General features: G+C 55.8%; 1 protein-coding gene across 1 annotated transcript in view; it reads right to left on the bottom strand.

Annotated features, from left to right (window-relative positions):
- Positions 1-4,017: 4,017 nt before the first annotated feature.
- Positions 4,018-4,888, bottom strand: part of IL4R (interleukin 4 receptor) — a gene marked incomplete at its 5' end in the record, with an annotated part of 43,920 nt that continues 43,049 nt past the window's right edge. The window contains 1 exon segment of the mRNA XM_015559673.1: positions 4,018-4,697.

Below are 4,888 nucleotides of genomic sequence, written 5' to 3'. Positions count from 1 at the left end.
GGGGGGGGGGGGGACAGAACCTGGGGGGTCCCCTGTCAGGCTTAACCAACGGCAGCGGGAGCCCCAGGGACTCACAGGGAAGTTCTGAAGAAACCTGAGCAGTGGGAAACAGAGCCTGGGGCTCCCCTGTCAGGCTTAACCAACAGTGGCAGCGGAAGTGGGAGCCCGCAGAGACTCACAGGGAAGTTCAGAGAAAGCCCGGAGCAGTGGCCAGGGCGGAGAATTCTAGATTTCTCAGCTGTTTGTACCTTTAATTCTTGTCACCTGTGCCCCAGCCAGGCTGGAGTAAATCTGAGACATGGTATGGAGACCGTGGTATGGAGACGATCTTCGGGCAAACTCCCGACACAGGTTTTATTATCCTTTCTGCTTACAAATGAGAAAACGAAGGCAGGGGCAGGATGAAGGGGACACAGAAAGCAGTGAAGGGGTCTAGGGCTTTACGCCCCAAAGAGCCTCGGGGTGTCCTGCCTAATTTGGAGACCAGGGCTTGGGAGGCCAAGGACCAGATTTTTAAGGGGTTTAAAAAAAGTCTTTTGTCAAAGAAACTCCAAGAGCTATTCCTCTGTGCAAATAACTCATTCCTGGTGGGAGTGCCTTTATTCCCGGGCCAGAGTACCAGCAAAGAGGACGCTAACCAGCGCTGCTGTCAGGGGGAACCTCAGTCCTCCACTTCCGCAAGGTGAGAGAGGGGCCCTATTGGAGGACTTCCAGGGGCTCCCGCCCTCTCATTGGCTCCTGCTTGTGGGTGGGTTACCTTTTGGGATTGGGGAGATGAAAGAGACGGGTGTCTATGGGGCCATGTTTCTCAGGGGGTGGGGCTAATGTTCATTTAAGCCAAATATAAAGTCCTCACTCCAGCCCCCATTGTGCCCGGCCTTCCTCCCACCACTGTCCCTGGTTCAATGCCGTGGCTGGTCTTTCTGTGAACACGCCAACCTCCGGTGCCTCAGGGCCTTTGCGCCTGCTCTACGCTCTGCTCAGGTTGCTCTTCACCTAGTCCAGTGGTCGGCAAACTGCGGCTTGTGAGCCACATGCGGCTCTTTGGCCCCTTGAGTGTGGCCACGAAGTTTCAATCGCACTGTACGTGCATGCCCGCACGTGGTATTTTGTGGGAGAGCCACACTCAAGGGGCCGCAGTTTGCCGACCACTGACCTAGTCCATCCTGACTTCTAGTCACCAAAGGCTCAACTCAAAGTCACCTCCTCAAAGGCCTCCCTTTAGCCCCCCGTGTCTCAGACCCTGTTTTCTGTAGAGCACCGTCAACTGCCAACTGATGGTTGTTGGCACCATTTCAACAGCAACAGGAGCCCCCAGTGTCGGGTGTGGTGAAGGAGACTTTATTCAGTGCACACAGCTCAGTTATGATACAGCATGGCTGTGCAAACAGCATAACCGTGAGGCAGCCCGGGAGCCAGGCCCCTCCCCGCTGGACAGCTCAGCTCTGCTCCTTGATGCTCTGCTCCCTGGGGTGCTGGCCGGCTCCACTTTGCTCCAGTCTGCTCTGGCCTGTGCTGGTCTGCTCCTCCCCACTCGAGTGAGTGAGGCATCTTCAGTGTCTCAGCTCGGCCAGGGAGACTCAGTTCTCAGTGCAAAGGCAGAGGGCTTATATGGGCGGAAGTTTCTGCCCTTAGTCCCTGATTGGTCTGTCCTCATGCAAATGAGGACTCAAAGTTTGATTGGCCCAAAAAGGCACTGTCCTGATTGGTCAGGATAGAGCTGTGTGGAGCTGCCCAGCTCCAATTGGGTGGGGAAAACCTCAGTCCTATTGGTTGAAATGGGATCCCAGGGCTCACAGGGCAGCAGCACAGTGCAGGCAGGCAGGCAGGCGGTCCAATGCAGGCTTCTCCTTGAAGTTTGCATGAGAGATCCTTGTGAAGAAACTGCTGCTAGGTTCTGTTATTTATTTATTTTTTTTAATTTGAGTTCAGTTAACGCCAGCCGTGGGCAAACTACAGCCCGCGGGCCGGATCCGGCTGTTTGAAATGAATAAAACCATTGAAAAAAAAGACCGTACCCTTTTATGTAATGTTTACTTTGAATTTATATTAGTTCACACAAACACTCCATCCATGCTTTTGTTCCAGCCCTCCGGTCCAGTTTAAGAACCCATTGTGGCCCTCGAGTCAAAAAGTTTGCCCTCCCCTGAGTTAGCCACTAGGAGCCCTTCTTAGTAGGTGTCTTTCTCAGGGGCACAGCACCCATCAGTGTTGGCAATTTTTCCTTTTGTTTCATGTCTGTCTTTCCCTCACTAACTGTAAGATCCAGGAGGAGAAGGGGGGTGGGGGAGCAGGAACAGTGGCCTTTCTCCAGCTTCCCAGAGCCTGGGAGTGGGGTTAAATGCAGGGGAGAGACGGGAGGTGTCTCTATCTAATTCTCCATCCCAGGCTCCCCCCCTCCCCCCAAGCCGTTATTTCTGTCACATCAGCCTCAGCTGACAACCTGGGTCTCTTGCTTATAAGATCCTGAGGAGAGAACAGTCACTCCTGCCTCCAGTCTGTTGCACTTCAACCCGACTGCCCCTCCACCACTCACACGAATGTATTTTCTCTGCTGCTTAATGTTTAAATTGGGTTTTCTGAGACGATGCTCAAAGTGGATTAGAGCTGACATTTGAATAGGTGCCATGCTGCACATGAGATGGCATCCCCTGGGGCTGGAGCTCTGCAGCCAGACCTGGCTCCAGGACTTCCTCGCTGTGGGCCTGCTTCCTCAACTGTAAAACTGGGATGACTGGACCTGCCTACTAGAGCTGACACAGTGGGTATACAGCACTTGGCATGTTGCTTGGCGCTAAATAGCTATTTTTAATTCTTATATTTTGTTATGAAGGCTTCTGAAGGCAAAGTCCAGAGGGCTAGTTCAGGCTCTGCCATTCACTGCTGACCTTAGCAAGTCCCTTTTTCTCCCTGAAGCTGTGTCCCCACTTTTAAACTGGGTGTCTGGCGGTGGAGGGTGGGGTGACTCTGGCAGCTAGAGCAATAGTTTTGGGCTCAGTACAAAGAAGACACTTAAAAAAAACAACAAACAAAAAAACCAAGGAGACACTTTGACGGACATCAGGCGGCATGTAAGGTAGTGAGCTCCCCGTCGCCTCTAGAGCACTGTGCAGAATGCCAGAGCAGGAAGGGACCTCCAACAGCCAAGCCTCTCATTTTGAAAGAGACACAGAGTAACACAGACCTAGGAGCTTACAATCCCCTGCCTGCCCGTCTGAGGCCCCGTCCATCACACCACCTGCTGGATGTCCAGGACAATCACCTAGAGCAGAGATGGCGAACCTTTTGAACCCGGCGTGTCAGCATTTTGAAAAACCCTAACTTAACTCTGGTGCCGTGTCACATATCACACACACATTACTCGGTGTGCGGTCCGGGCCGGCGTGCAGGGAAAGGTGCCTGGTGTTGGCGTCTGGAACACCCGGCTCAGCCAGTACCTTGGCAAAGCGTGCCAGCTGCTGCCAGTGACAGAGGGGAGTGGGTGGACGAACACCACAGCCCCCCACCCCCACTTTGCAGGGACCCCTCCAGGCATACACGGTGCATGGCTTCCCAAAGCTGCTGGCAGGGTCAGGCAGCAGTTGCCGGCACTGGCGCTGTTTGATAACACCCTCTGCTGCCTCCTGCCTTCCCTGCCTCACTGCCCCGCTCCCCAAGCAGGGCTTCCTGGGATCCCCTCTAAATCAACTCATTGCACTTGAGTCCCTGTGTGGAGTCAATAAGTTAATAAAGTACTCACAATGGCAGTAGGCTTGTTTCAAAAGTAAAAAAAAAAAGCTAAAGAACCTTTACTTATATGAAACTGCACCCCCTCCTGTTCCAGTCTCCTCAGCAAATACAAATATTAGGTTTAAACAATCTTTGGGACGTGCACACACACATTACTCAGCGTGCAGGGAAAGGTGCCTGGTGTCGGCGTCTGGAACGCCCGGCTCGGCCGGATCTCAGCGCGAAGCTCTCCCTCTGGTCTCTGTGGCTGCCAGCCACGGTGTCTGCGAGGCACAGACCGGCCCAAGGTAGCTGGGTGTGTTTATTCTGAGGACCCCACGCCTACCAGGGCCCCCAGCAAACTGTCACTGTGTGGGAATCACCGTTTTTCGTGTGCTTCTGGTTCCCCTGCTGACTAAGTGCCCTCCACAGCGCAGATCCTGCTCCTGTCCACCTAATGGGGCTGTTGAATGGATGGCACCTCTGGGCTGATGACCACGCCTCCGGGACCGGGCTTTCCCATCCGTCCCCCAAAGCTCCCAATGCGTTCCCGCTGCTTCGTTAGTTTCCAGGCTCGGCGTCCAGTCCAGTGACATGGCAGCAGCTAGTCCCGGGGCCGGGCAAGACGTGAGCAACCGAGTGACCAGGTGGACAAGCAGGCCTTGGGCGGTGTGACAGGGGCAGTGCGCGGGGAAGCGTGGACCGATCAGGAGGCCAACAGCTCGCTCACAAGCCCAGGTGCCCGGAGCCTCTGGGGCCCTGCAGGTGGCTCTGTGGGCCCCGCTCCCGTGCCTCCCTCCCAGCCGCGGCACACGCTGAGCTCTGTCAGTGTTGAGGACAGCGTCCAGCCTCTGTGGCCCGGGTCCGACAGCCTCACTTCACACGGGCTTCTCCGAGTCTCGGCCACGCCAGCCTGGCTGCCCTCCGGGGGGCGGGGCAGGGGGGTTTCACAGGTAGGGCCGAGGCACACACAGCAACGGGGCGCACACCTAGGACGCACTCATGCCTGTGGGCCCCGTGGAGAGCATGGCCACCATTTGGGGGGTCTGGCTTGAGCTCTGAGCATGGCTGGGGCCCGGCTGGAAGAACAGGGGGGCCTTGCCCTTCTCCGAGACACCCAAGGGTGCCAGGGAGGCCGGAGGGAGGCTGGCCTCCAGCAGAACTCCGCCTGGCAGGGGGC

The sequence above is a fragment of the Myotis davidii genome, unplaced genomic scaffold, assembly GCF_000327345.1.
Source record: "Myotis davidii unplaced genomic scaffold, ASM32734v1 scaffold1754, whole genome shotgun sequence".
In the NCBI taxonomy this organism is placed as follows: domain Eukaryota; kingdom Metazoa; phylum Chordata; class Mammalia; order Chiroptera; family Vespertilionidae; genus Myotis; species Myotis davidii.
Note: the sequence above shows the minus strand (reverse complement) of the source record. Positions and strands in the feature narration are given on the sequence as shown.